Raw genomic sequence first — 24680 nt, forward strand, 5'->3', positions numbered from 1 at the left:
ATGAATGCATTAAATGTGTGTAGATAAATCATAGTTTAAATTAAATGTCTTATTGACTATGCAACTTCCAAGGTAAAGATTTTTATGATTGAATTTTATGTCAACACAAAACAAAAGATTACCCAAAAAATGTACCCCAACCAATGGTAATGCATGGAAATTCAAATCAAGATGGTGGAAAATTGATTTCAACAATGAAAGCAGAATTTGGTGGGATTGTTTTGATAGTTTCCCTACTCTTGAGGCACTCTTTAATGTTAAAGTGATGCAAAAACTTTAGTCCCCACCTATGGTTGTAGAGACTAATAGAAGGTATCAAATGAACAAAAAATGAATTCTATTAGGCTCTAATGTTATTCAATCCTATCAATCTAGATATAATTACCTTGTTGGGGAATCGAAAATTCAGAGAAACTTGAAATGGTTGTCAATTGGCAGATAATTTTTTACATGCAGCTTTCTTAGCCTCTCCAAAATATTGTTACATGCACATTCAAAAGATGAAAGTAGTTTTGAGGGTTTGTGGTCTAATATATTAGTGAACATAATTTTATAACAAGATATATTATAGATTTAAGATATAATTTCTAACATTTATTTGTATTCTCTCATTTTATGAATTAAGTAGTTCCCAACTTTTCACAATGTACTAGTCCATGGTGAAATATAGATAAACATGGAAACAAATGAATCTAACTTGTTTCGTTATAAAAATGGAAGTCTATTATTTTCATGTGAAATAAAATACTAAACAAAATTGAGTAGTCTTTCCTTGCAAAAATCTCTGACAGAATTCCATTGCCAACATGACTGGAGAAGTTTCAAATACTTATCATAGACACAAAAATATGAGAATTATTAGATCCCAAAGATTTCATGGGTGAGCTATTGACTCCTATAAACCACTAGCAAGACCTTTGATATCATTAAGATTAGTTTTCAGTGGAACATTTCTTGCAAGGGTATTTGTATTACCTATTAGCACACATATATGTTACAAAGTTCTTCCTACCCTAGGTAAAAGGATTTTCTAGTTTTGGATTTCACATTAATTTGGTTACTTCCAAACTATAAGAAATAGATAATCTATAAAATGTCACAATTTTATGTTAGATTTCTTAATTTTTTTGTTTATTTCCACACTTCTTGATAATTAATTTAAGGCCCTCGGACCAATAAACTCTTAAAAATATAAATGCTAGCATATATATTTTTATTAGTATAAAATTTTAAAATAGTTTTAGAAAGTCCATTACAAGAAGCTTTTCCTGATCTTACAGGTGCCTTATATATTATGAGTTATCACAAGTCATGTTATTACTTTCTAAATTTTTAAGGATAAACATTTCTTTATAGAGGTTTAAAATAAAACATTACGTCATAAAAAAAATGATTACAAATCTCAAAAAAATATGTTATTTACAAAGGAAGAGATTAATTTTTTTTTCTATAATTGATCCTACAATTATGACATTTTAACTGTAATCACACTTTTTCATGTCTTCTATTAGCAATCAAGATAAAAGAAAGTGAAAAAGATGGTTTGTGCCCACACTCAACTCATATCCATCATGTGTGAACCTTGGTTCCTTAGCAGGGAGCAAATAAAATACAACATTATAGACAAACACATATAGTGGGCTTCTAGACCACCAAAAGCTATCAACAAATTGCCTTGCACTTTCTAAAGAAGACAAATTCAAGTGAATGATTGAGATATTTTCCCTAGGAATACAAATTTTTTTTAGCAACCCTCTCTACCTTGAGGAAATCTCTACAAGCCATACTAATATGCCATTTCTCACTCTCTCAGCGAGCTTTAATAGTAGAAATCCCTAAACTAGTGGATGCACCAGTTATAATAACATTTCTATTTCTTTATGTCTTTTTACTATCAGGGGTTTCCTAAGTTACCATCATTGTAGCCATATTTTGTGGCATAATCTTGAGGTTATGGGTATTTCTATTCATAGGCCTTTGTTGTACAGTAATTAAATTAATAATCTTATGTCTATTAAACCTAAAAATATTATTAGATCTATGAAAAATAAATCACAACCCTAAAAATTTCACTCGGTGACAACTATTACCAAGTGCTAGTTTTGCTCGACACCAATGGATGCCAAGTGATAGGAGGGTGCCGAGTAAGCTTGGCATAAGAGGAAGTTGAGTGAACTTGGAAAACAAAGGGCAACTTAGCACAAGTATATGTTGAGTGAGCTTGGCAACAAGTAATGCGGAGTGAGCTTGGTAGCCACTACAAAGTGGTGCTTGATAGAAGAGGATGTCGAGTGAGCTCATTAATAATTGTAGAGAGAGAACTCAGTGAAGAAAAAAAAAAGAGGACTTGGTAAAGACCAAACTAAGTGGGCTATAAAACAAACTTACAACCTAGACTTTTCTTTCATTAAAACTAGAGAGCCGAAGTATGAAGATTTCAAAAAAGAACTTCTCAAATGAAAAACATATAATAATGAATAAGAGAAGAACAAAAAAGATATGTATGCCTTCTTTCTTTCTTTCTTTCTATTCAAATATGATAAAACTATTACAAAATCTAGGAGTATTCGACTTCAACCAGAAAACCCTAAAATCTTCAAACTAGTAAAACCTAAAACTTTGAACTTGTAGCTCTAATGGTTGCAAATAAAAATGCTTGGAGCAATCACTACTTCACAAGGAAAATCCAATAAATGATGAACTTACAGAATGACAAGAGGAAAAACATGCAACTGTAGACATGAGAAAAAACTTCCTTCTATCTTTAGAACTCTAATGACTAGATCTACTAATTGATTTCCCTCATAGCTCTATACACTTGCACTTCTCTACTCTACAATTCTTCTAACTCTCTAATCTATTGAACCTAAGAATGAATCAGTAAAAATTCCTTTTTTTTGTCTTCATTCAAAATGTTTTCCTCCTCTTTTCCAAATTTGAAACTCACCTACCAAGCATTAATATTTTTGACATGGTTAGGGTGGTAGGTGGGCATTTGGCTCCAGGAGAAAATGACTATTTTCATTTAATATTTCAACACTCCCCCTTTTTCCAAAGCCAAACTAAACAAGGATCACTGCTGATCCACATCAACTACACCAATACTCTCTCTTAGGTGTAAAGAAGCTCTAATGCCTAAAGGCTTAGTAAATGTCTGCTAGCCGCTACTTAGTCTTGCAAAATTTCATTTTGATATCCCCATTCTTCACCAACTCTCTGATGAAGTGATATCTGATCTCTATGTGCTTGCTTCTCTCATGGAAGACTAGATTCTTGGGCAATGTGATTAAGGAGATGTTGTCACAATAAATTGCGGTTCCATCCTCTTGCTTTTCATTAAAATATATCAATATCCTCCTTAACCAAATAGCTTGATCTGCTACTGCATTTGTTGCTGTGTATTCAACCTCTACTATAGATTGAGCAACAATAGGTTGCTTCTTAGATGCCCATGAAATTGCACTTGATCCCATGTGAAACATATATCCATAAGTGCTCTTCATATCATCTAAGCTTCCAACCCAATCACTATCTGTGTGACCAACCAACATGAAATCACTATTTGCAGTATATGAAATTCCAAATCCCTTGGTACGATTCACATACTTTAAGATCCTTTTTCTTGCTTGTCAATGTGAATCCTTTGTGTTTCAATAAATTTAGAAATCAAACTTATTGCATGCATTATGTCTGGCCAAGTTGTAGTCAAATACATCAAACTTCCAACCATGCTCTTGTATAGTGTTGGATTCACTCTTTTGCTACAATCTTCCTTGCTCAACTTTAGACCTACTGTTGTTGGTGTTGGAGTTGCCTTACCATTCTGCATTTTGTATCACTCCAAGATTTGCCTTGCATATTTTTCTTGAGAGATGAAGATGCCATCATGATTTTTTTTTACTTCTATGCCTAGAAAATACGTTAGCAGACATAAGTATGTCATTTCAAACTCATTTTTCATGGCCTCTTTAAACTCACCAATTAGGAAATTATCATTTCCAATGAAGATTAAATCATCAACATAGAAGAAAATAATCAACACATTACCATTTGTTGCCTTGATGTAAAGTGTGGGCTCACCATTGCTTTTCCTAAAGCCATTGCTCATTAAATCAGAGTCAATCCTACTATACCATGCCATTGGAGCTTGGTTGAGCCCATATAGAGCTCTCTACAATCTATACACCTTGTTCTCTTCACCTACAACTTCATAACCAGGTGGCTACCCCTCATACTTCTTCCTTCAATACACCATTTAGGAAGGTAGACTTCACATCCATTTGATATACCTTCCATTTGTGTTGGGCTTCAATTGTTATGATAGCACACACAGTTTCCATTCTTGCAACCAGGGCATATATCTCATCATAATCTCTGCCATATTGCTTCTTATACCCCTTGACCATTAAACATGCCTTATGCCTATCTATTTTTCCTTTAGCATTGCACTTGGTCTTATAAACCCATTTCACTCCAACAACTTGTTTCTTAGGAGGTAATGTAGTTAACTTCCATGTCTCATTTCTTTCAATAGCATCTATTTCCTCATCCATGGCATTACACCATTTATCTTCTTTCATAACTTCCTCAAAATATATTGGATCACTATGAGAAAATAATGCAAAATTTACACTCTCATCATAATCTTCATCATACCTTTCCTCTTAGTATATCTCCCTTAGAATTTTAGTCTTTCTTGGTAATAGGGATGCAACAGTGGGATCTGAATTCTCAATATTGTTGCTACTACTATTTTTCATACTAGCTCATGGTAGTCTTGAAGTGCTTGGAGCTGTTGCTTAGCATGTTAAGGGCTACTTCCCTTTTTGGCTTTGTCTATAATTGATTTTTGCTACTTCATCTTCTTGTTGATCACTAATGTCATCTTCTTCTTCTTTAATAGTAGGCACTTTACTTGAAGTGCTTGAGGATTCATCTACCAAGCCATCCCATGAATGATTTTCCAGAAACTCCATATCCCTTGAAATGATGATCTTCTTGTTAATTGGATAATACAATCTATAGGCTTTTGATTCTGAGCTACACCCTGTGAAGATGCATTTCACACCTTTGTCATCCAACTTTTTCCTTTGTTCCTTAGGCACATGTCCATATGCTACACATCCAAACTCTCTCAAGTGTTCAATTGTCCATCTGCTCCTTGACTAAGCCTCAAGAGGTATCTTGTCACAAACTAATTTTGTAAGATGCCTATTAATTAAATATACTATTGTTGCTACAACTTCTCCCCAATATTTAATTGGGAGACCTTTTGTTTTCATCATGCTTCTAGCCATTTCAACAATGGTCTTGTTCTTTCTCTTAGCCACTCCATTTTTCTATGGAGTATAATTAGCTGTAAGCTCTTTTCTTATTCCATTTTTCCTACAAAAATTTACAAACATATTGGAGGTATAATCCCCTCCTCTATCTGATCTAAGGACCTTAACATAGTGTTCACATTCTTTTTAGCCAAGGCTTTAAATTCAACAAATTTGTCAAATGCTTCAGATTTGTTCTTCAAAAAATACACCCATGTCCTATGAATGGAATCATCTATGAATTTCATAAAATAAGTACTCCCCCCAATATAAGTAGTTTGCATAGGGCATACCAAATTAGAATGCACCAATTCTAATGGTGCCCTAGCCTTTCTAGAATTTCTAGAATTAAAGGGAAACCTATGTTGCTTACCCAATATGCAACCCTCACACTTGTCATATGAATCTACAATGCTTGGCAAACCATCTATCATTCTTTTCTTGGACAAAAAATTTAAACTAGAAAAGCTTAGATGTCCATACCTGAGATGCTAGAGCTTGGAGGGGTCTTCAATCATGCTCCTAAGAGCTGATTGCTAGTGTACTGATGTACATGCATACTTGGGAGTTGCAACACTGACTTGAGAGGATCAACGTGAACATTCAATTATTTGTCATTTGGAATACTACAAGTAATCTATTACTCCCATCCTTCTCATGAATGACACACTTGTCATTTTCCATCAACACCTTATATCCATTTTTTAATGAGTTTTCCAACACTCATCAAGTTGTGCTTCATACCTAGGGAAAAATACACATTTTGTATCTCCTTCTTCTCACCTTGCTTGGTGTGGACCACAATCAATCATTTGGCCACTATGGGAATGGTTCCATTATTTCCCATTTTAATTTCAAACTTAAAAGTCTTATCAATGAGAGAGAATAAACTTTCATTACCACTCCTGTGGTTGCTTTAACTCCTGCCCAGGTACCATACCTTAGGGTTTCCTTCTTCGTGAATGTTACACATGATGAAGGTTGTGGGATTGTTTCCATTTCCCATGTTCACATTAGCCACATTAGCATTTTTCTTTGACTGATCACCCTATTTCTTCCAACATTCACTTGCATAATGCCCATACTTATGATAGTAGTAGCATTCAACATTGCTTTTGTTGGAGTTGTAATTTTTCTTACCTCCTCTAGAGTTATTTTGAGAGGTTCTTGCTCCCTCTTGGTTTCTTGCTCTTCTTGAGCTTTCTGCACCAGCATTCCTTTGACCATTCCTTCGACAACTTTTATTTCTTGAGCCTCTACTAGAATCATTTCTTCCTCTCACCCTGCCTCTTGAATTCTCTTGAGCCTTGAAAGATTGCTCTTGGGAAGTAGTTTCTGACCTATTTATCTAGTGCTCATGGGTTTGAAGAGTTCCCATCAACTCATCCATGGTCAATGTGGTGAGGTCCTTTGCTTCCTCTATGGTCATCATAAGATTGTCATATTTGTGAGGTAAACTCCTCAATATTTTCTCTATAATTCTTTGCTCATTACAGTCTTCTCCATTTGACTTAAGTTGATTTATCAAAGTGGAGATTTGTGAGTTGCACTCTGCAATAGGTTCATTATCCATTATCTAAAGGTCCTCAAACTCTCTTTTGATCATCTGTAGCTTTACTACTTTGACCTTATCAATTCCCTTGAAGTTCATCTCAAGGATGTCCCATGCTTCCTTTGCATAATTTGATGTTGCACTCTTGGGGAAGAATGTCTCTATCATTGTTTCCTCAATCAAACTTAATGCCTTTGTATCCTTTCTCCTTGACTCCTTCAGTTGAGCCTTTTGATTTTTGGTAAGGGTAGCATATTGAGTTGGGTCCATCACATCATTGAACCCATTAATAAAAAACTCCCACAAATTATTTGCGGCCATTATGGTTTTCATTTTCTTTGCCAGTGTATCATAATTTTGTCCATTGAAGGACATAGGCTATTTCCATATCCTTCCTACATCTCCTACCATGGCAAATATCCTAGAAAGATGCCCTAACTCACTATGGATGTGGGGCCTCAAAGCTCTGATACCATGTAAAAAAAAAATCACAACCCTAAAAAAATTTCTCAGCAACAACTATTGCTAAGTGCTATTTTTTCTCAACACCAATGGATGCCAAGTGACAAGAGGGTGCCAAGTAAGCTCAGCACAAGAGGAAGCCAAGTGAACTTGGAAAACAAAGGTTAACTTGGAAGAAGTATATTCCAAGTGAGTTCGGTAGCAAGCAATACCGAGTGACCTCAGTAGCCACTAAAAAGTGGTACTCGACAGAAGAGAATGCTGAGTGAGCTTAGTAATAATTGTAGAGAGAGAACTTGATGAAGGCAAAAAAGAGGACTTGGTAAAGACCAAACTGAGTGGGTTGTAAAACAAACTTAACACCTAGATTTTTCTACCATTAAAAATAAAGAGTTGAAGTATGAAGATTTCAACAAAGAACTTCCCAAATGCAAAACATGCAATAATGAATAAGAGAAGAACAAAAAAGATATGTATGCCTACTTGCTTGCTTGCTTTGTATTCAATTATGATAAAACTATTACAAAATCTAGGAGCATTCGGCTTCAACTAGAAAATCCTAAAATCTTCAAACTAGTAAAACCTAAAACTTTAAACTTGCAGCTCTAATGGCTACATACAACAATGCCTGGAGAAATCACTACTTCATAGGACAAATACAATAAACAATGAAATTACAGAATGACAAGAGGAAACACGTGCAATTGTAGACACAAGAACAAACTTCCTTCTATCTTTTGAACTTTAATGACAAGATTTGTTGATCAATTTCCTTCACAACTCTATGCACTTGCACTTCTTTGCTCTACAATTCTTCCAACTCTCTAATCTGCTGAACCTATGAATAAATCAATAAACATTCCTATTTTTTTGTCTCCATTCAAAATGTTTTCCCCCTCTTTTCCAAATTTGAAACTCACCTATTGAGCATTAATATTTTTGACATGGTCAGGGTGGTAGGTGGGTATTTGGATCCAAGGGAAAATGACTATCTACATTTAATATTTCAACAAGATCATGTGGTGATATCAAACTATTCTAAAGAAATTGTATCAAGTAGATTTTAGATGGCCTAAAAAATGTATCAAGATTGATTAAAAAGTTTGAATAGATGATAGAGACACTATTGTAGAGAAATTTACATGCCCTAATATTGATATTGTAGTTTCAATGACACATAAAAAAATATGTCTATCATTGGAGAATCTAGACTATTCTAGGGTAAAATCATTTATTATGGATTCATAGCTATCTGTCTGGGAACCAAATTCAAAGAAGTGTACTACCCCAACCAGGATTATCATTAAAGATATGTTAGTCTTCTTTTCTAGATACCAATATCAACATAAATGTATTGTGTACAAATAATGTTATGGCCTTATATCACTTTTTCATAATTTCAAGTCAATTGATCCTCAGTTTTCCAGAGAGCAGTTCTATTTTGAGAGGACCAGGGCAACTTTAGAAGTCAAATTTAGCTAGTAACTAGTTATATAAAAGTTTGATTAGCTTTGTGTCACTCTCTAAACTAAAACATGTTTAAAATTCAAATCACTATTCAAATCTAGAAGACAAATAACAATTATAAATAAAATGAAGAACCAAACTTGCTTCGAATAGCAAGTACACTGACTTATGGCTTCCCATGTTCCACTAGTGATATACCTAGAAAAATAGAATCCTTGGTAGGACCAATATATTATCCCTGCAACCAATGATTTTTATAGTTTTTCTCATGAAAAAAATTGGGTACAGGGAAAGCAATTTGAAATTTACACCCATTTAAATCAAATTTAAAGTACTTCTATAGAGGAATTGTTTGAGATAAAGGTGATTTAATAGAATATTGATGATGATCTCCTGAAATAGAAGCTATGATACTATACAAAAAGTTCCCATTGACTCACCTGACCTAGATGATGAATGATAGTCGATCCTGATCTTGCTCCAAACCATAGGGAAAATAAGAGTGGTATTTATGAGAGAATTCATTAGAGTAAACTCTTCTCCCTTGTGTAAACTCATTTGGTAGATGAATTATCAATGTTCTTTTAGGTAGACATAAGGCTATGTTCACATGATGCAATCTAGTTTCTCTATAGATTTTTTATGAAGAATACAATGGTCCAGTCTTTATTAGAGTGAAAGAAGAAGAAATTTGAGCCAGTTTTTGGAAATCAATGATTTATAGACTTATTTTATAATTAGCATATTATACTTCTCTAAATTTTTTATAGGTACATAGGAAAAAGAGGAAGGATTTGTGCATATGTGAAATATGGGTTCCTAGTATGCTCAAGCATTAGCAAACATTCAATTAAAATAGAATTATATTCAATGATAGATGTATAAATTTGGAATGATTGGAGTGAAGCTCATTCAGGAATGATATTCACAAAGGTTGTAGTAATATAAGGGAAGCGATAAATTTACATTTAATTTGTGCCTGTGGAGAAGAGTGGTAGGAGTGGAAAGTATTCAAAGCTAGAAGATCATTTGTGAGAATTTTTCATTTGGAAATATGGGGATTTCTCATCACTTGTTATTGCTTATCCATTCATTTTTCATTTAATAATTCAAATCTAATAATACATTGTTTTTCTATAGATATAATGAACGTGCATGATAAAGGAGAATCCCATACAAATCTGGAGCATTTGACCATGAACAAGACCTAGAGTGATCCCTTGAACTCCTTGAGCATGGATGTGACTAGTGACTATGCCTCCTCTCATTGTTATATGTGAAAATTAAATCACAACCCTAAAAATTTTTCTTGGCATAAGAAGGTGCCAAGTGATAGTTTTTCTCAACACTAATGGATGTTGAGTGATAGGCAATGGGTGTCGAGTGAACTTGGCACAAGAAGAAGCTAAGTAACTCATCACAAATAGGCAACTCAGCAATAGTGTATGCCAAGTGATCTTGGTAGCAAGGGATGTCGAGTGAGCTCAGTTACCACTGTAAGGTGATACTCAACAGTGAAGGATTCCAAGTGAGCTTGGTAGAACTATCAAAGATAAAACCTAATCAACTACTAGACCGAGTGGGCAGTATAATAGACTACCATTAAAATGTAGAGAGCTAAAAGATAAAGATTTCAACTATGAACTTTTCAAATGCCAAAATTATGTAATGATGCATAGAAGTAGGAAACAATACATTTTAGTATGCTTGCTTGCTTTCTATTCAAATAAGATAAAAACTATTATAAAATTTGTGAGTATTCAGGTTCAACCAGAAAACTCTAAAATCTTCAAACTGATAAAACTTTAAACTTATAGCTCTAATGGCTGCATACAAGAAATCCTAGAGCAATCACTACTTCACATGTCAAATCAATACAAACTTATAGAATAACTAAAAGGATCCAACTCATGCAACTACAAACACGAAACTGGAACTTCCTTCTATCTTCTGAACTCTAACTTGATCTGTTGATCAACTTCCTTCCCTACTCTACAACTGATTCAGTCCTTCTCTTTTCTCTTTTGCAATTGATCAAATCCATCAGATTCATTCCTTTTGTCTCTTGCCAAAAATTTTTTCCCTCTCATTTTGAATTTTAACTCACTTACTGTGCATTAATGTTTCTGACCATTCTACAGGCTATCAGGATGGTAGGTGGGCATTTGGCTCCAGGGGCAAATGTCTAGAAGCATTAAATATTTCAACACTCCCCCTTTATCCCAAGCCAAAAAAACATGGATCACTCCTAATCCAAAAAAACTACTCCAAGACATTCTCTTAGGTGTACAAATGTTTCAAAGCCTAAAGGCTTGGTAAATATGTTTGCTAGCTACTGCTTAGACTTACAAAATTCCATTTTGATATCCCCATTCTCCACCAACTCTTTGATGAAGTGATATCTAATATCTATATGCTTTCTTCTCCCATGGAAGACTAGAATCTTAGATAGTGCAATCAAGGAGATGTTGTCACAAAGGATTGTGGTTCCATCCTCTTGCCTTTCATTCAAATCTGTCAAGATCTTCCTTAACCAAATATCTTGGCATGCTACTGTATTTGTTGTTATGTACTCAACCTCTGCTGTAGATTGAGAAACAATAGGTTTCTTCTTGGATGCCCATGAAATTGCACCCAATCCCATATGGAACATGTATTTGGAAGCGCTCTTCCTATCATCCAAACTTCTAGCCCAATCACTATCTATGTAACCAACCAACTTGATATCATTTTCTATAGTATACAAAATCCCAAATCCATTGGTATCATTCACATACCTTAGGATCTTCTTTCCTGCTTGCCAATGGGAACCCTTTGGTGTTTCCATAAATCTAGAAATCAAACTTACAACATGCATTATATTTGGCTGAGCTACAGTTAAATACATCAAAATTCCAACCATACTCTTATATAGTGTTGGATTCACACTTTTGCTACAATCTTCCTTGCTTAACTCTAGACCTACTGTCATTGGTGTTAAGGCTGCCATACTATTTTTCACTTTGAATCTCTCCAAGATCTACCTTGCATATTTTTCTTGAGAGATGAAAATTCCATCATGCATTTTTTTTACTTCTATGCCTAGAAAATACTTCAAGAGACCTAGGTCTATCATTTCAATTTCATTTTTCATAGCCTCTTTGAACTCACCAATTAGAAAATTATCATTTCTAGTGAAGATTAAGTCATCTACATACAAGACAATAATCAATATATTATCACTTGTTGCCTTGATGTATAGTGTGGCCTCACCATCACTTTTGCTAAAGCCATTGCTCATCAAATATGATTCAATCCTATTGTACCATGCATGTGGAGCTTGCATGATCCCACATAGATCTCTCTTCAATCTATACACCTTGTGTTCTTCACCTGCAACTTCATAACCAAGTGGCTGCTCCACATAAACTTCTTACTTCAATTCACCATTCAAGAAGGTGGACTTTACATCCATTTGATAGACCTTCCATTTGTGTTGGGTTGCAATTGCTATGACAACATGCACAGTTTTCATTCTTGCAACTGGGGCATATGTCTCATCATAATCTCTACCATACTGCTACTTGTATCCCTTGACCACTAATCATGCCTTATGCCTATCTATTTTTCCTTTAGCATTCCACTTGGCCTTGTAAACCCATTTCACTCCAATTACTTGTTTCTTGGGAGGAAAAGTAGTTAACTCCCATGTCTCATTCCTTTTAATAGCATCTATTTCCTCATCATGGCATTACACCATTTCTCTTCATTTTACAACTTCTTCAAAATAAATTGGAACACTATGAGAAAATAATGCAAAATTTACACTTTCATCATAATCTTCATCATACCTCTCTTCTTGGTATATCTCTCTTATACTTTTAGTCTTTGTTTGTAATAGGGAGGCCAAAGTGAGATCTAAATTTTCAATATTGCTACTACTACTATTTTGCATACTAGGTCAGGGCTATCTTGATGTGCTTGGAGCTATTTCTTGGCATGTTAAGGGTTCTTTCCCCTTTTGCCTTTGTCTGCAATCCATGTTAGCTACTTCATCTTCTTACTAATAAAAAATGTCATCTTCTTCCTCTTCAATAGTAGGCACTTTACTTAAAGTTCTTGAGGATTCATCTACTGAGCCATCCCATGATTGATTTTCAAGAAACTCCACATCTCTTGAAATGATGTTCTTCTTGTCAATTGGATCATATAGTCTATAGGATTTTGATTCTGAGCTATACCTTATGAAGATGCACTTCACACCTTTGTCATCTAGCTTTTTCCTTTGTTCTTTAGGCACATGTATGCTACACATCTGAACATTCTCAAGTGCTCAAGTATCCATCTATTCCTTGACCATACCTCAAGAGGAATCTTGTCATGAACTAACTTTGTAGGATTCCTGTTGATCAAATATACTGTTGTTTCTAGAACTTCTCCCCAATATTTAGTTGGAAGTCCCTTTGCTTTCATCATGCTTCTAGCCATTTCAACAATGATCCTATTCTTTCTCTTAGCCACTCCATTTTTCTATGGAGTATATTTGGCTATAAGCTCTTTTCTTAAGCCATTTTTCCTACAAAAATTTACCAACATATTGGAGGTATACTCCCCTCCTCTTTCTGATCGAAGAACCTTAACATAGTGTCCACATTCTTTTTTAGCCAAGCCTTTAAATTCAACAAATTTATCAAATGCTTTATATTTTTTCTTCAAAAAATACACCCATGTCCTATGACTAAAATCATCTATGGATGTCATAAAATAAGTACTTGTCCCAATAGAGGTAGTCGGCATAGGGCCTACCAACTTAGAATGCACCAATTCTAATGGTGCTCTAGCCCTTCTAGAATTTCCAGAATTAAAAGGAAGCCTATGTTGCTTACCCAATATGCAAGCCTCACACTTGTCATATGAATCTACAATGCTTGGAAAATCATCTACCATTCTTTTCTTGGACAAAAAATTTAAACTAGCAAAGCCAAGATGTCCATACCTAAGATGCCAAAGCTTGGAGGGGTCTTCAATCACACTCCTAAGAGTTGATTGTTGATGTACTACTATACATGCATACTTGAGAGGTGAAGCACTAAATTGAGAAGAGAAACATGTCTCTATCCTCAAGGGGAACATTTGATTCTTTTTCATTTGGACTACTACAAATAATCTATTATTCCCATCCTTCTCATGAATGGCACACTTATCATTTTTCATTAGCACCTTGTATCCATTTTAAATGAGTTGTCCAACACTCATCAAATTGTGCTTCATATCAGGGAAAAAATACACATTCTATACTTCCTTCCTCTCACCTTGTTTGGTGTAGATCATGATAGATCCTTTGCCAACTATGGGAATGGTTCCATTATTTCCCATTTTAATTTTAGACTTAAAAGTCTTGTCAATGAAAGAAAATAAACTTTCATTACCACTCATGTGGTTGCTACAACTATTGTCTAGGTACCATACCTTAGGGCTGCCTTCTTAATTGATGTTACACATGATGAAGGTTGTGGGATTGTTTGCATTTCCAATGTTCACATCAGCCACATTAACATTCTATTTTGACTGATCACCTTGTTTTTTCTAGCATTCACTTGCATAATCCCCATACTTATGAAAGTAGTAGCATTCAACATTGCTCTTGTTGGAGTTGTAATTCTTCTTACCTCCTCTAGAGTTGTTTTGAGAGGTGCTTGCTCCCTTATGGTTTCTTACTCTTCCTAAGCTTTCTGTACCAGCATTCCTTTGATCATTACTTCCATGATATCTACTTCTTGAGCCTCTACTGGAGCCATTTCTTCCTCTCCCCCTACCTCTTGAATTCTCTTGAGCTTTGAAAGAATACTCTTAGGAAGTTGTTGCTGACCTATTTAGTTGGTGCTTATGGGTTTGAAGAGTTCCCATCAACTCATCCATGGCCAATATGGTGAGGTCCTTTGCTTCCTCTATGGTCATCACAAGGTTGTCAAATTTCTCTAGTAAAATCCTCAATATCTTCTCTACTATTCTCTACTCATCATAATCTTCTCCATTTGATTTGAGCTAGTTTATCAATGTGAAGATTCATGAATTAAACTCTACAATAGGTTCATTATCCCTCATTTGAAGGTTCTCAAACTCTCTTCTAGTCATTTGTAGCTTCACTACTCTGACATTATTAGTCACCCTCAAGTTTATCTCAAGAATATCCCATGCTTCCTTTGCATAATTTACTATTGCAATCTTGGGAAAGACTATCTCTATCATCACTGCTTCAATCAAACTTAATGCCTTAGCATCCTTTCTCCTTGCCTCTTTCAAGTGAGTCTTTTGATTTTTGTTGAGGGAAGCATACTATGTTGGGTCTGTCACATCATTGAACCCATTAACCAAAAACTCCCACAAATCATTAGCTACCATTTTGGTTTCCATCTTCTTTGTCCAAATGTCATAATTTTGTCCATTGAAGGATGGTGGCTACTGCCATATCTTTCTTGTATCTCCTACCATGTCAAATATCCTAGCAAAAATGAATGCCCTAACTCAATATGGATGGGGGACCTCAAAGCTCTGATACCATATGAAAAATAAATCACAACCTTAAAAAAATTTCGTGGCACAAGAAGGTGTCGAGTGATAGTTTTCCTTAGCACCAATGGATGCTGAGTGATAGATAGTGGGTGCCTAGTGAACTCAACACAAGAAGAAGCTTAGTAACTTGGCTCAAACAAGCAACTCAAAAATAGTGTATGTCAAGTGATCTCGATAGCAAGGGATACTGAGCAAGCTCTGTCACCACTGCAAGGTGATGCTCGATGGTGGAGGATGCCGAGTGAGCTCGATAGAGCTAGCAGAGATAAAACCTAGTTAACTACTAGACTAAGTGGAAAATATAACATACTTCCATTAAAATATAGAGAGCTAAAAGATGAATATTTTAATTATGAACTTCTCAAATGAAAAAACTATGCAATGATGAATAGAAGTAGGGAAAAACACACTTTAGTATACTTGTTTACTTTCTATTCAAATAAGATAAAAATTATTAAAAAGTTTGGGAGCATTTGGCTTCAACCAGAAATCCCTAAAATCTTGAAACTAATAAAACTTTAAACTTTAAACTTACAACTCTAATGGCTGCATGCAAGAAAGTTTGGGGCAATCATTGCTTCATAGGTTAAATCAATACAAACTTATAGAATAACCAAAAGGATCCAACATGTGCAACTGCAAACATGAAACTAGAACTTCCTTCTATCTTTTGAACTCAAACTTGATTTGCTAATCAATTTCCTTCTCTGCTTTGTAATTGATTCAATCCTTCTCTCTGCTCTTTTGCAACTAATCAAATGAATAAGATTCATTCCTTTTTTCTCTTGCCAAAAATGTTTTCCCTCTCATTTTGAATTTGAACTCACCTACCATGCATTAATGTTTCTGACCATTCTACAAGGTGTTAGAGTTACAGGTGGGCATTTGGTTCTAAGGGAAAATGACTAGAAGCATTAAATATTTCAACATCATAACCATTATTGAGATGCCTAATTTGGTAAGAGAAAAAAAATTAAACACATTAGAAATTATGATCCACTGAGGTGTATATAGAGGAATATTCAACATTTCAAAACAATAATACCTCTACATAATACTATTCATTAGTATGAAACATTTACATTAATTAATTCTTCTATTGTTAAAGTCATTAGATTAAGGATACTAATTAGTCCAATTCATAAGTGATCTCGGAAGGGGTACATTAGAGTCAACAATAAACATACTTCTATTTTCAAATTCAACTTGACTCAATACCACCATCTAAGAAAGGTTGATCTTCAATGAAACTTTCCTAGCACAATTTCTTCTTATAGTAGTTTATATCTTAGTTGTTGATTAAAATTCTAGCTCTGGTATGTATATGGGGTTTGGGTACATGGGTATAACAATTCCCCCCCCTTGTAGATTCAGGTTTGTCTGTATATGTATGTATATATGTTCAATCATCAAAGTTACATATAAAAAAAGAAGAGTGATACTCATAAATCCATAATGGCCAATAAAATTATAAATAAATAATTGTATTACTGATATAGTTTTAGCTTAGATGGATTACAAATTGACATCAATCCAAACATGATCAATAAACATAACTATGGGCTAGCTTTTACAAATTTTTCAACAATAATTTTATTAGATCTACAAATTAAAAAATCAATCCCTAACCTTCAAACGAATTGAAGTAGAATGTTGTTGACTACTGTCATAAACTAAATGCATTACATAGACCAAATTTGACTTGAATAATATTACCAAACTTTTGCAAGACACTATCTAAAATTGATACAAGAGCATGTTGAGGAACAAATTAAAAATACATGCATAGACTAACCTACCACCCTCTGGTATTTCATGGGTGCCCAAAATATTTGTGGGTCTTTTATAGAAGGACCCACAAAGAACTCATTAAGTACCCCATATGAACCAGTACCAAAATTATATTAGTACCAGGACCTGAGCCTAAATAGTAGAACCTAGTAATTGAGGTTTATATTATAAGATCTTGCAATGTACTTGTTTGATACTTTACTCAAGAATGATTATTGGGGGAACAAGTTCACCCCTAGTCTCATGGGATATTTCTACTATGGATAGAGAAAAGAGGTCTAGAGAAAGTGGATTTGAGGGCATAGATATCCAGTTTGGTGATTAAATTATGTTCTTATAAACCCTATAAAACTACTTTTCTCTTCTTCAGATTTTGTTTATAACCAACTCTTTTATGTTATAAGAAATTATTATTCTATTGTGATATGTGTCACTATTGAAATTACTTCTTTAAACATGTATCATGATTACATATAGTGTTTTACACCTGTGTCACTATTAAATATATTTTTCATGATAGACATATAACTTCATAACATGCAAACATGCTAAGTAGCCAAAGGTCTCAGCATACTCAATGATATATCTGCATCTTATTTTTTTTGTATTCCAAATCATCCATGTGAAAAATCTATCAACATGTTTCAACAAAGTCATATTGGTGTGCTTGATAAAACAAGGTATTGACCTAGTAAGGTGTATGTTGTTATCAAAACCTACTTGAATGCTTGCCAAAAAAGACATCCGATAAAAAGTTTGTGTATATTATCTTCCCTTGAGACAACTTTGTTATTACATATTATCCAGAATAACTAAAAATTTCATCCTTCAAAAATTCTATGACATTTTAGTATATCACCAATCTGTTTGACATGTAATGGCTAAGAGAACATATTCATAAATTTTTTTTTTTTGTATATTGTCGATAAAGATATATTGTACCTATGTGTATTAGACTTCAAAAAGTATTGAATAAAGAAGTTTTGAAATAGTCATTTGAAGAATTCTCAATGTTTCTGACCTATTCATACACAATACAGATCAAATATATAAGAAAACAATATAAACTAGTACAATCATAAGTTCTAGTCCCAGCAATTACTTACATTTGTTCAAATATGAAATCCAATTCTAGTGGATAGTCTTGTGTGAGTTTGGCATTATGATATTTTAGTTCAATCAAGAGTTCATGATTATAACTACTAATAAATAGGGGAATATGTCTATAACTACACCATTTACAAACTGACCAGAGTGATTAGATTAATGTGAACCTTTTCAAAAGTTACTCATGATTGTTTGTTATAATTTATAATAAAAGTCCGATTGGTTTATGAAAGTCATTGTATTAATTAGTCTCTTTAAAGGGTTTGCACATTTTTGTCCTATTAAAAGTTATCCAACACAATTAAAAGAAGTCTATAATTTCTCTTAACAAGCCTTACATATCATTTGGAGTGTGTTTTGAAATAATTTTAAAGCCATTTTGTCACTGTCTTGACAAGACTGTCATGTTAAAAAGGTTGATCAAGGAAATACATATGATTAGTAAATTTTCTTATCATTTTTCTACTTTAGATGTAAAAAATGGTACACCATATCAAGTAACCTATTTCAACTTGATGTTTGTATGAAATACACAAATTTTAATGTTTCACAAGGAATGTTCATTTGCTGATCACTATTGATAATAGTAAGAAAGTGTAATGTTTTGTCTATTGAAATATGGATATTTAAGAATGTAAATAAATTGACACTATTTCTAATGGATATAGGAGTCTTATAGAGTACATAAAGGAAAGATTTTGAATTCCTTTTGTTTAGTGTTTCACCATAGAGGCATGATTATCCTAAATGAGGAAAAAACTAATTGATAAGAAATGTTATGTCCCAAGTGAAGTTGACAAATGTTTTTTCAACTCAATAGGTTGTAAAGGATAAATATGTTCTTTTTTTGAAGTTTGTAATGGCCCAAGTAAAGAATATTTCTTCTAATTGAATTCCAAAGGGCTTAATTTTCTTGAATTAATAGTTGACAGCAATAAATCTATTTTCCAGTAATAGATCTTGTTTCACTTTTGATAATGAAGTTTAAGTAATTTTTTATGTTGAGACAATGTATGATAGTGAGAGGATAAATGGTCCATTGTCAAGATTTCTAGAAGGACCTTTGAAAATACTAATTCATAGGAAGATTATAATGTGATCAGAAAACTATCTAAGACTGAGATTTAATCATCTAGAAGCCTTCAATATTAATTGCTTGACATTAGTAACTAGAATTAGATCAAGGTGCATGAAAATGCTATCTATCTTGGGAATTGTTCTTCCTTGTATGAAAACCCTCTAACTAGAGCTACTAAGAAGTGAGACCTTTGTGAAGAAACTTATTTAGGGAGAGTTTATGGGAAATTAACCAGTGCACGAAATAGGTAGAAATGATACCTTAATCATTTTTAGAGGCCTATCCTAAAGTTTTCAAATAATTTTCTGATAAGAACCAAGTGATGAGAATATATTGCCACTCTCAATCAAAGAGAAAATGTGTGAATTTCCCTCAAGTGCAATAGCCTGTGCATATTCTTGTAGAATAATGTAGTATTAATTGATCTGTCTATTAAGTATTTTCACACATTAAACAAAATGATAGAAAATAGCTAACCTTAACAACTATAATAAGCATTCCACATCATTGATATGCAAGGCCTAAAGCCTGAAATGAAAAATAACTTGAAAATTATATTGCATTGATTTACAATATACTTAAATGTGCAATGCTCAAGGGAGGTGATTAACATAAAAAATATTGTATAGCTCATTTAACTTACTTCCCACAAGTCTAGACATATTGGATAACCACAAATTTCATGTTTAAGGCTACCAACAACATCTAACCATTTGTGTTGTTTCACCTAAAAAAGAAACATTTTTAAAAATATGAAGTCAACAAAAGAATTTTAAAAACCATAGTCACCAAAAACTAGATATCTAAATGCTTATAATGAACTCTTCTAATTAAATATTGTGAAGCAAACTGTATAATCATAACATAAAAAATATTGAACAAAGCTTGCAAAGATGCAATTACATATTTCGGGCTTCTAGTTTGGAAGTACTCTTTCTTTTTGTTGTGTTTCTTTAACTTGAGTATGAGATTGGTGATTGTGAACATACAAACAGTGTATGCAATTTTTGTTTCTGCTAGTTTTCTTAGCTGAGTATTTGAGGGTTAAAGATAAAGCTAGGTCTTGCATTTTCTCAATCATTTCTCTACAATGATTTTGAAGGATTATAGGAAGACTACAGTTCAAACTCCCCCAAAAACCAACTTTCCCTCTTCAAAAACTAATAAAATCCTACAAATCAAGCTAATGGAAATTAGCTTATTAGAGGGAGTTCCTATAAGAGGATAAATCGCTAACTTACTATTAGAAATTGGAGCTTAAGCCCAACTATCTATCTCTAGTAGAAAGAATACCTAAAAGTTGATTCAGGCATAAGGAAAACTAAAGAAGCTGACCTAAATTGAGAGAAAAATCATCCACTTGTCAATTGTCATCAAAGGTAATTTAAATGTCACTTCCCATTTCAACATGATAAATAGTTTCATAAGGAGTAGAGAGGTGGGACATCAATGTTTTGAAATAGGCTACTAGTAAGGTTGGATGTTCAAAGAGGCACAAGAACCTAAAGATGGTTGACCATGTTGCCAATGAAACAAGTCCACTAGGGATAACCCTGAAGGGTAAAGCAAAAAACCAAATCAACTAGCAATCATTTTTAGGGAAGATGACTATTTTATTAAGGATTTAGCAACTCGAATGGATAATTGAATCTTGACATTGTTTGGGAATCTTGATAAGACTCTGATAGGTGTCAAAAAGAGGCACATAATAGTGTCACCAAAATGTTAAATCTAGATCTTACAAGGTGACATTGCCTTCAAAACATTGTAAAATTAGTAACACATAGTTTCTAATAATCTTCTTATGCAGATGTCTTTGGAAGTTCGTAACACCCTTGATTAATCACGTGGGTGATAAAGGTTGTATGAGGACCATCCCCTTGCATTATGGAGGTCAAATAGAAAGAATTTCATGCATCCTCCTAACAATTTCAATGTAGAATGATTCCTTGTACAATGCTCCATAAACCATGTACATTCCATTCAAGAACATATGCTACATAAGTAGCTTGGTCTTTAACTGCCTTTATCTAAATATGATCCCTATATTTGTGTATAATAACTATACTAAACTTTACGTGGGTATGTGCACCAAGTGGTGGTGCCAAAAACATGACACGTAAAGTCTTTTAAAATTTTTCCAAAGTACACACGTGCTATAGAGCACATATGCTTTAGCTTGGGCTCCACAAGCCTAAGGTTTGTGGATCCCAAGCCAAAGTGCATGTGCACTATAGCATGTGTGCACTTTGGAAAACTAAAAAATAGTAATATAAACTATATTTATAAAAATAACTAATATACATGCAAATCTTAAAACTAATATATTAGATGTAACCTCAAAAAATTAAATTTTAATCAAAGTATTAATTCTTATTGTTGTTTTATATTCTAAAAAAATAAAAGACCTGATACCCCATTGGGAGAGTTTTCAAAAAACCTCAAACTAAAATGCACTAACAAAAATAATTTAATTTAAACTCTAACATATTGAAACCAAAATAGCCATTGGTAGAGTTTGAAATTAAAAGCAACGGCAAGAAGAATTTAAAAATTGAACATTTTGAAACCAAAATAGGAGTAGGGTAAAGCATATTAGGTAAAGATTCTAAATATAGTTTTATGTCCTTCCCTTCAATATATATATATATATATATATATATATATATATATATATATATATATATATATTTGTTTTTCCTAATCAAAATATTTAGGAAGTCTTTTTTGAGTGTTGTTCTTAGTACTTTTCCTTTGCTTCCATAGTGTAAACGTAGATGAAGAAATAGGGCAATGAAGAGGCAAGAAAAAGGGTAGAGCAAGCTAAAGAGACCGATGAAGAAATAGGAAACAAAATACTGTCCATTTGACAGACAATTAAAAGAATTTGGTCAAATTTATAAATGTTGTGACTGATAATTAAATGAATTTGTTATTATCAATATTGCCCATTGTCTTTTTTGGGTGTTGTTCTTAGTATTTTCCCTTTTTTGGTATGGCTATTCATGTTGCTGTCTTGTTATTTTCTTTTTCTTTTTTTCCCTTTTAAGTAGGGTAGAAGCAGGGTAGTGAAAGAGATCGATGAAGAGAGAGGACACAAAAAATTATTAGGTTGTTTGACTGACCATTAAAAGAATTTGGTCAAGTTTTAAAATGGTGTGAGTGATAATTAAATGGATTTGTTGTTATTAGGATTTTCCATGGCCTAAAAGAACTAAAGTGGGTGTGCAAATAACTAAAAGAAATGATCTGGTATGGACATGCATTTGATGTTTTAGATTGTTTTGATGAGTATAGAAGAAATGATGGATGAGTTGTACTACCAGAGAGGAAATGAGAAAAATAGGGGGCAAAAAATTTCAAATATGCTGAGATGTATCACATGAAAGCAACCAAAATGCCATGTTAGTTTTTCCTTTCCCATTTCTTCTATTTCTATTTTTTCCCATTTTTATGGATAATATAAATTTTTGCCAATTTTTTCAAGCAAAACATAATTTCCATTTGAAGCACAAAATTTCAATACTTAGCCTCTTTAATCAATTGCAAATAACATGCAATTAGCTAACTTGTTTTAGATGTGATTACACTATTTATCCTCTTCTTGTTTGCATCTCACCTCTTCTAAAGAATTTGTGATTGCATGTTTTGAAATGCCCACTTCAAGAATGATAAAGGGCATATATAGAACCAAATACTATTAGTATTACTAATTAACCAAATTGTCTCTACTCTCTAATTAGTAGTTACTAAACCAAATACAATCATTTGCTAGCTACTATTAATAATATAGACTTGCATTTCTTGACCAATACAAGAAACATGATAGTTAGATGTATCAAATGGTCTATAGGATATCTGACTAGAAACATTACTATAAGCATGAAATAGACATGAACCTTAGTCGAACATATGTGCACAAAATCTTCTATGGATGTTTTGAATAGGTTTCTTAAGTTCTTGTGATGCCTTTGAACACATATCTTTAGTTGAGTTACTTTTTAGTAGAGTGTGAAGATTATGGTGCAAGATTTCACTAGAAAAAACAAATACACTGAAGAGTAGACCTCTATATAGTGAGGAAATCAAACTCATTGTATTGAGGTACTTGTAGGTATCACATATGCAAAAGGATTGGTGAAAAAATAGGCACACCCCGAGGATCATGGGTACACCATACTGCATGACAACACAAAAAATTAACAAATTAAATGTAAGTGTAGTACAAAATTCAAAACTAGAAAGAGGAAGGTGATCATATGCTACTTGATTCAATTCAGGAAAAAAATGGTTATTATGGAATTGAATGTTATGAAAGAAAGAGGAAACTAACAAATTAAATGTAAGTGTAGTACTCTCTCTCTCCCCCATCCCCTACTCTCTCTCTCTCTCTCTCTCTCTCTCTCTCTCTCTCTCTCTCTCTCTCCCATCCCTTAGTCAGTTAGCCAGTCAGTCAATCTCCCTCCCTCCTTGCCTCCCTCCCTCCCTCTTGCTCTCCCTTTCCCACTGCCTACTCTCTCTCTCACTCTCTCCCATCCCCTACTCTCTCTCTCTCATTCTCCCTCCCCCTACTCTCTCTCTCTCATCCCCTACTCTATCTATCTATCTCCCTCTCCCCCTACCTAATCTCTCTCTCTCTCTCTCTCTCTCTCTCTCTCTCTCTCTCTCTATCCCTCTCCCTCTCCCTCTCCCTCTCCCTCTCTCACTCCCTCTCCCACCACCTACTCTCTCTCTCTCTCTCCCATCCCCTCCCCTCTCTCTCCCACTCTCCCTCTCCCACTGCCTACTCTCTCTCTCACTCTCTCTATCCCATCCCCTACTCTCTCTCTCTTGCTCTCTCTCTCTCTCTCTCTCTCTCTCTCTCTCCCTCTCCCTCTCCCTCTCCCTCTCTCACTCCCTCTCCCACCACCTACTCTCTCTCTCTCTCTCTCTCTCCCCCATCCCCTCCCCTCTCTCTCTCACTCTCCCTCTCCCACTGCCTACTCTCTCTCTCTCACTCTCTCTATCCCATCCCCTACTCTCTCTGTCTTGCTCTTCCTCTCCCACTACCTACTCTCTCTCCAATCCACTACTCTCTCTCTCTCTCTCTCTCTCATTCTTGCACCCCCTACTCTCTCTCTCCCATCCCCTACTCTCTCTCTCTCTTTGGGGCTACTCTCTCTCTCTCTCACTCTCTCTCCCTCTCTCCCTCTCCCACTCCCTTTCCCACCACCTACTCTCTCTCATACTCTATCCCCTACTTTCTCTCTCAAGTTACTCTCTCTCCTATCCCATCCCCTTCTCTCTCTCACACTCCCTCTCACTCTCCCTCTCCCACTCCCTCTCCCACTGCCTACTTTCTCTCTCATTG

The 24680-nt window shown here is 34.2% G+C and overlaps 1 pseudogene; it reads right to left on the minus strand.

Annotated features, from left to right (window-relative positions):
• Window positions 1-821: 821 nt before the first annotated feature.
• LOC149553357 (protochlorophyllide reductase, chloroplastic-like) overlaps window positions 822-24680 on the minus strand; it is a 97090-nt pseudogene continuing 73231 nt past the window's right edge.

The sequence above is a fragment of the Cupressus sempervirens genome, chromosome 6 (assembly GCF_028749045.1).
Source record: "Cupressus sempervirens isolate cs-2001-9-10 chromosome 6, ASM2874904v1, whole genome shotgun sequence".
In the NCBI taxonomy this organism is placed as follows: domain Eukaryota; kingdom Viridiplantae; phylum Streptophyta; class Pinopsida; order Cupressales; family Cupressaceae; genus Cupressus; species Cupressus sempervirens.